This window comes from Nannospalax galili, unplaced genomic scaffold (genome assembly GCF_000622305.1).
Source record: "Nannospalax galili isolate Female #2095 unplaced genomic scaffold, S.galili_v1.0 scaffold377, whole genome shotgun sequence".
NCBI classification, from domain to species: domain Eukaryota; kingdom Metazoa; phylum Chordata; class Mammalia; order Rodentia; family Spalacidae; genus Nannospalax; species Nannospalax galili.
In genome coordinates this window covers 1107330-1116227 of record NW_008341187.1, presented here as the reverse complement: position 1 = coordinate 1116227, position 8898 = coordinate 1107330, and positions in this window count along the sequence as shown.

Genomic DNA, 8898 nt, shown 5'->3' with positions numbered 1-8898 from the left:
TTGAGAGATGCTCATAGTCCCCTGGAACTAGTTGACCTAGGAGGGCAAGGAGCAAAAAGTGTCCTTTATGTCCCTCTGACCAAATTAGTATAGGCCTCAAAGTATGTCTGTTAAACATCCAAGAAGGTTAGTTCCACCAGTTTGATACTTTTAATTACTGTGTGTCATATAGACAAATCTGGGGCAAAGACCAATTGTTCTCAGATAAAACTTACCTAGACATATGTTTCTTGATCTGCTATGTATAATTTGACAGTAGGTTTTAGGAGTAATATGGTTCCCTATGGTTTTCAAAGCTAGTTAGGCATTGTTTATCTCTCGCATTGTCTCATCCCTTCACCATAGTTTTCCCACTTAAGTTGCCCCCATTTCACCCCTTTCTCCCTTAATAATACCCTTCTCCTATGGTCCTATCTCTCTTGAGCTCCTTCTTTCCCCTTATCCCCTAGGTTCCTAGTATACCCTTCCCTCCCCTCTCCCTTAAACTAACCCAATTTTTGTCTCTCCCTTATTAAAGCCTGTTTCCTATTCCTTTCAAGTTCATTCTTTTCCTTTACCTCCCTGTTTCCTTTCCATTATCCTGGTTCCTGTAGTTATGTCTGGATGCATACTCACTTATCAGGGTTTGGTTCTAGGATCCACATATGAGGGAGAACATATGTCGATTTTTTCCTGAGTCTGTTACTTCACTTAGTATAACAGTTTCTAGTTCCATCAATTTACCGCAAATTTCATGATTTCATCTTTCTTTATTGCTGAGTAAAACTCATTGTATAAATGAACCACATTTTCATTACCCATTAGTCAATTGAGGGACACTTAGGTTGCTTCCATCTCTTAGCTATTGTGAAAAGGGCAGCAACAAACATGGATGTACATGTGTCTCTGCAATAGGATGAGTTCTTTGGGTATATGCCAAGGAGTGGTATAACTGGGTCAAATGCTAGGTTCATTTGTAGTTTTTAAGAGTTCTCCAGAGTTTTCCATAGGGGTTGAACAAGCTTGCAGCACCGCCAGCAGTGGATGAGTGTTCCCCTTTCCCCACATCCTCTCCAACATTTGGTATCATTTGTTCTCTTGATCTTAGCCAGTCTGACTGGGGTAAGATGAAATCTTAAAGTTGTTTTAATTTGCATTTCCCTAATTATTAGTGATGTTGAACATCTTTTAAGATGTTTCATAGCCATCTTTACATCTTCCTTTGAGAACTCTCTGTTCAACTCCTTAGCCCATCTTTTAATTGGGTTGCTTCTTGTCTTGATTCTCTGTTTTTTTACTTCATTATATATTCTGGTTATTAAACCTCTGTCGGATGTGTCGCTGGTAAACATTTTCTCCCATTCTGTGGGTTTTCTGATCACTTCCCTGGTTGCTTCCTTTGATATACAGAAGCTTTTTAGTTTAATGAGGTCCCATTTGTTAATTCTTGCTCTTGTTGCCTGAGCAATTGATGTCTAATTTAGAAAATCCTTTCCTACACCTATATCTTGTAGATTTTTTCCAATGTTTTCTTCTAACAGTTTCAAAGTTCAGGCTTTACGTTGAGGTCTTTGATCCATTTGGAATTGACTTTTGTGCAGGGTGAAAAATGGGGGTTTAGTTTCATTCTTCTACAGGTGGAGATCCAGTTTTGCCAGCACCATTTGCTGAGCATGCTGTCTTTCCTCCAGTGAATATTCTTAGCCTCTTTATCAAATATCAGGTGGCTGAAATTGCATGTACTCATATTTGGGTCTTCAATTTTGTTCCATTGATCTATGGGTCTATTTTTGTGCCAGTACCATGTTGTTTTTATGACTATAGCTGTGTAATACAGCTTAAAATCTGGTATAGTAATCCCCGTGCCCTGAAATTGCTCTTAGTGCTCAGGGTTGTTTTGGCTATCTGAGGTCTTTTGTGCTTCCATATGAATCTTAGAATGTTTTTTTCCAATTCTGTGAAAAATGTCATGGGGATTTTGATTGGCATTGCATTGAATCTATAAATGACTTTTGGTAAAATGGTCATTTTCACAGTATTAATTCTTCCAATCCATGAGTATTGGTGGTCCTTCCATCTTCTGATGTCTTCCTCAATCACTTTCTTTAAAGAGTTAAAATTTTCCTTGTAGAGTTCTTTAATGTCTTTGGTCAGGTTTATTCCAAGGTATTTTATTTTTTTGTGGCTATTGTGAATGGGAGGGTTTCCCTGTGCTCTTTCTCTGACTGCTTGTCAGGTATATAGAAAGGCTACAGACTTTTGTAGATTAATTTTGTAACCTGCCACTTTACTGAATATGTTAATAATTTCCAGAAGGTTTCCAGTGGATTTGGCATCTCTTAGATATAATATCATATTATCTGCAAAAAGGGATAATTTAATCTCTTCTTTTCCAACTATTACTGTCTCAACTCCTAAACTCTCATGTTCATCTCGTAATTCAAAACACATTCATTCTAATTTCAAAAATGCCAATTGTCTTAACAACTACAACACAGTTCAAAAGTCCAGTCTCTGCTGAAGGCAATCTCTTAACTGAGCATCTGTAAAATCAAGAAATAAGCTACATGCTTCCAATATACAATAGTACAAGGTAAACATTCCCATTTCAAAAGGGATAAATGAGTGTACCACAAAGAATGATCAGTTCAAACTAAGATTGAAAAACCAGCAGGACAAACATCAAGCCCTGGGTTCCACATATGCTATCTGGAGCTTGTAGTAGAACCATCTGACCCCTTTTTTCTCTTTAAGGAAAGGGTTTCTTTTGACTTACGGCTTGAGGTGATATAGTCCGTCCATCATGGTGGAAAAATCATGGAAGTAGGGCATCAAATGACTGGTCCTGTTGTGTCTCTACTCAAAAAACAGAAAGAGAGAGAGAGAGAGAAAGAGAGAGAGAGAGAGAGGAGAGAGAGAGAGGGAAAGGGTGGATGCCTTCTCTCCTCTGTTATACCTGTCTGATTCCAAACCCAGTCAATGAAGATTAACACAATATATAAGACCAAGAGCTTCACAAACAGGAAGTCATAACAAAAATTGTAAACCACCTGAATACCTCCTTGAAGAGCATGCATATTGCCTCAGGTGTTGGGGTAACAGTAAGGCAGGAAGATTTTATCACCTATTATAAAAGCCACTGAAGCAAACGCTTAAGTAGAAGGTTGTTTATCAGGGAGTTGTAAATTGAAATTAACAATGAAGTTCAACAATGTATTTTTAACCCTCTTTTTTTCCTTTTAATGTCATTTTCTTCTGTACAGATTTATAAGTAGTACATATGTCATTGTGCCAAACAGGGCCCCATAGTTTACTTTTGACTGTTCACATGTTATTATCTGAGTTGCCCAACATACCTCCCATCTGTTAGGTTTGAGGTATCATTTTTAGTAGAAAAGTAACCTCATTCTTGCTTCTTTTGGGTGTTCCACTTTAATTTCTCTCTTCCTTTAAAGGGTTTGACATGGTGATCTACTACCCAACAGCAAACATCATCCTCTCCCATGCGTGCTGAGTTACTTGAATCCTTCTGCTTGAGGGATTGTCCCCTTGTCTTTCAAGCTGAAGGACTTGGCTGAAAAATATCAATTTCACTGTTGGAGAATTCTCAAGAGAAAATGTTGCTCCCTAAGTGTACTTGAAGTAGATGGTGTTAACTTTAACAAATATTTTCACATTTTCCTGTAAGAATATTCTAGGGCTAGAGAGATGGCTCAGAGGCTAAGAACACTGACTGTTCTTGCAGAACACCTGGGTTCAAATCCCAGCACCCAAATGGCAGCTAACAACTGTCCATAACTCCAATTCCAGGGGATCCAACAGCCTCTTCTGTCCTCCGCAGGCATTGCATGATATGGGAGCACTTACCTACATGTAGGTGTAACACTCATACACATAAAATAAAAATAATAAAATATTTTTTAAAAGAGTATTCCAAAAATAAATAGTTTTGTTAATAAATAAATTCAGTTGTTGAACGTATCATCTGGTGTTATATCCCTGAATGGTGCTCCATATAGTAACATCCCGGAGAAGCATTAGAAATGGTGTGCGTTTTCCATAAAGTATTTTTGGAAAGAAAATACTTTTTGTTTGAAAGAAACAAAACTTGTTAAATGAGAAATCGGTAAAGGGATCTTGTTGTGGCAGGAGAAAGCCTGGGGTTAGTTTAACTTGAATTAGTTTACTTATTTTAGTACTGGAGCACAAGGCTTTATATTGGAGCTTTTCAGATTATATAATTTTTATGAAACAAGCTGAAAAAAATCCTAAGAGAAAGATGGCTATTTTATGAATCTCATTGCACCCCATGTCTCTATCCAAACATTACAAGCCTCCTGATCCTAAGGTGCTGTGTGCTCTGTCACTGCCTGTTTCCTGGGTCTGATAATGTATAGTCAAGCAGCAAATGCTTCCAAGCTAAAGCATTTGAGGCAAACAACTTTAAAACAGGTTTCTTTATTGCAGGAGTTCTTTTACAGTCTTTACTATGCTAATATGTATCATAAAACAGCACCAGGGGAATAAAATATATTGCTTTCTAAACTTATTCCACCAGGGAGCCATTTGCTGGCTGACATCTTTTGAGGTCAGTGCTCTGTGCATCACATTTTCTTCTTACTTTAGCGTGAACTGAAGTGGAGACTGGCTAGGAGGCATGGGGAGGCTTATTTACATAGAGTAGTAAGTGTCACCATGCATTATGGACACAGACTTGAACCTGTGTGTGTGTGTGTGTGTGTGTGTGTGTGTGTATACTTGTGTACAGAATGAAATAGAGAAAGAGACAGAGTACAGAGAAGAGTGGGAAATGAAAGGCTGACTGACAGTACTCATGTCACCTCATCGTTTGAACCTAGGAGTCGTGCAACACTGGGTCCACATAGATGTAATACATTCTAACATTTTCCTCTCCTGTCACATTATTAAGTCTAGTTGCTTCTCCATTACAGTGCCTGACATTAAACATTTTCAGGTGAATTAATATGTGCATGAATGAATGCCTCAAGTCTTTAAAATTTTTTATTTATTTTTTTTATCTTATGTGTATGAATATTATGTCTGCATGTGTGTAAGTGCACCCGGGTCATGCAGTGAGGTGGAGGACAGAAGAGGGCGTCTGATCCCCTGGAACCAGAGTTATGGGCAGTTGTTAGCTGCCATGTGGATGCTGGGATTTGAACCAGGGTCCTCTGCAATAACAGCCAGTGCTCTTAGCTGCTGAGTCATCTCTCCAGCCCCTAAAGAATTTTTTATATATTTTCCTGATGTTTTTTGAAATGCTTTCAAATGAGTTTGTCTTTAGGGTGTCATGGGTGCAAACTAAGGGTAATTAGTTTGAATATTTGTGAGACTGAGACCTCAGTGTACCCTCTGGGGTATTTATATATATATATATATTCTTCCAATGTGTTTTGCTAAATCCTAATAAATTTTTAATTCAAAATTGATTTTAAGTAGATGAGTTAACAACAGAGTGCTTATTCCTAGCAGCCATTAACCTAATCATCTAAAAAAATAAAACATCTTCTAAAACTTATTTGAGGGTGCATGCTCCCCTTCCAGAGGACCTGAGTTCATTTCTCAGGAACAAATAGCAGTTCACAAAGACCTGTAACTCCAGTTCCAGGCGATCCAACTTCCTATTCTGGCCCCAGGCACCTGCACTCACATACATGTATCCCCACACAAACATGAACACATACACATATAAAAATAAAATAAATATTTAAGGAGAGCTAGTTCAGCCGCTAAGAGCATTGTCTGCCCTTGCAGAGGATTGGGCTTCAGTTCATAGCACCCACATAGCACTGACAACTGTCCGTAACTCCAGTTCCAGGGGATCTGACACCTGTTTCTGGCCTCCACAGGCATTGTACACATGTGGTGTACTTACACACGTGCAGGCAAAACATTCATACACATAAAATAAAAATAAATGAAACTTTAAAAAATAAAAAAGAAACCTTTGAAAAAGGTTTGAGTATGTGTAATGTATAATACATTTTAAAGATTTATGCAGTTGAATTTTACATCTCATTTTTCATTAAAATGATAAAATATTTTTGCCTGAATAGATATTAAACTGAAAGATCTGAATATGATTTTTTGAAATTATATTATTTGAAAAGTTGTTATTTAAACTATCATATCTTAGCTGGAATACTTTCCTAATAAACTACTTCCAAGAATTCCACAATATGTGTGTTTTTGTAAACACACACACACACACACACACACACACACACACACACACGGGTCTGTGGTCTGCTGATCAGTTTATGACTCACTCAGTGCTAAGCAGAAGTGTGAGTAACCTGGAGCTATGTTCCTAAACTGCCATTTCTGTGAAGTCTGAAATGCAACTGCATGGGAAGGACACGGGTCTACTACTGCTCCATGCCACCAACATGGCATGAAAGAAGCATCTCTTCAAGGAAGTCTGTAGAAGATGAACACACTGGAAAATTCTCACTGTGGAATAGAAATAGGGCTGGAAGACTCTGACTCTGTGAAAAAGGGACTACAGTGCAAACGTAGCCTGGAAGTAAAGAAAAACAAAACAGAATGCTAAGGTGGCCATTGGCTCATGGCACTGTGGACAATTTAAATATGCTCATTATGTTTCCCTTATATTCCAAAATTCCTTATGTTTTGAAAGAATACTTGACTCTGTCCTTGCTGCACACAGTCACTGCCATCCTTCTCTAAGCAGGTAAGAGTGTACTGCACTCACTGTGTGCAACTAGAGGCACCTCCTCATCTCTCCCATGAGGCAGCCTCTGACAAAAGCCATTTTAAAGGAACACCACATACTCTGTAGGTGCACAAGGAGAAAGAGAGACACTCCATCAATTTGATACTACTGGGCTTATTTCCCATAAAAGTATAGGACTTGAATTTCTGTTGAAATATATAGTTCATATGAGGCTGTTAAAGATGAAATTGAGTTATTATCCAGCGTGAAAAAGTCTGTGTAGAAAAGAAAGTTATATGGAAGGAATGCGTAATAGCTGTGCTTTTATGAATGTTAAAGTCCAAGATGGGAGAGAGACAGTCTTGACTATTATCTCTCTGTGAACATGAGAGTATTATAATTTAAAAACAAACTTCAGGCTTATTATGGCACCAGGTATTTTTCATCAGTTACTCTATATTCCTTAAATTTAACATTTTTCGTACTATAATATATTGATTTCAAATAATAAATTTTTAAATAATATAATTTTATTTATACACATACCCAGGCTTTTAATTTAATGGCTATTCAGAAAAAAATATATTATTGTTTTAATAAAGAATCAGATGTAAAACTCAGCTGCATGAATCTTTAAAATATAATAAATTAACAAATATTCTAAGTATAGACAATTACATTTTTTAGTTAATTAGGATTTTTTAAAATATTTTAGGCTGTAGGGGAGGAGGGCCAGAAAGCAACCATTTTCAGATTTGCTAAAAAAATTTGAAAATCTCATGAGTCATTTCTAGGTAAAGTATCTTTTAAAACTTTAGAAATAATATTGAAATGCCCTTTAAAGAAGTTCAAGAGAAGGGCAGTACACTTGCGATGAGAGGGAATTTTTCATTTTAAAAAAGTGAAAATATATTGTGGATATAATCTACATAGGACAAGGACAGCCCTCTGTTGCCCATCAGATATATGGCACACCCATGCTTTCTGCAGGATTATCATAATCTGTGTTGCACATCAGAACCCTAATGCCCAAGGAGGTCCTTCTAATTTGCTTTTTAGGCTTAAATGATCTCAGTATTATATTTCCATAGGATCCCCTGAGATTTAGCCATGACCAGACAGTGCAGTCCAGGATATTGTTAGTTGAATATTTTGTGTCTCTCTTACTGCTGAAAAATCATTGTATTTCTTCTAGGGTAATCTCATAAGTCTACAACATGAAATACACACACACACACACACACACACACACACACACACACAGAGAGAGATATATACTTGTGCTTTGCCAGGACTGGCAATGTATTTAGTATTAGGAATTGTGATGTGATTTTTAACCTTTGGTCTTCAGTTGGTGATGCCCTTTTGGAAGGTTATAAAACCTTTAGGTAGAGCCTTGCTGGAGGAACTGGGTTATTAGGAGCAGTCCTTGGGGCCTTTGTAGCTTGGCCCCTGTTTCCTGTCCATTTTCTGCTTCCTGACAGCAGACACAATGTAACCAACTGCTTCCTGCTCCTGCCGTAATACTGTCCCCAACATGATGAGCTGTATCCCTTCTTAAACTGTAAATCAGAATAGACCCTCCACCTCTCTGTTTGCTTCATGACAGGTATCTGATCCCAACAATGAGAAAAGCAGTGAACACAGAATTGAAGTCTTTTTGTCTTTAGCGCAAATCAATTACGCTGGGTGCAGCAAGACTGCTGGACAGTATGTGAATCACAGGTTTTGATAGGATTTTGACCCAAGTCAGGAATATTCTTGAAAAGCTTATTTTGTATCAAATAGACTTGCATTTACAACTATTCAGAGTCGGAAGACCATTAGGCAGATGAAAGTAAATACTCAGGAAAAATTCCTTTTACTGAAGCGTGCATGTAAGTTATTTCTGATGGCTTCTTGGGTTATATAAATTTAGTTGGAGGTCATTATATGGATAATTTGTTACTAAGTAAAGTAGTTTGTCAGGTTACGAGACATTAATCTTCCAATAGGTCTTTAATTAGGACAGATGCACTAAATAATTCATAGCAAGACTTGGCCTGGAAACATTTATAATACTCAATTATACCATTTTACAGGCAATGGCAAATTGTTTTTGTGTAGTCTGGAAATTGTGGGACTTAATTAATTACCTCCAATGTTTTAGACATCTGCTCTGCACTCTTTTAAATGCATTAAATTGGCAACTCATGAAATGGCTAAAAATAGGGTTCAAATTC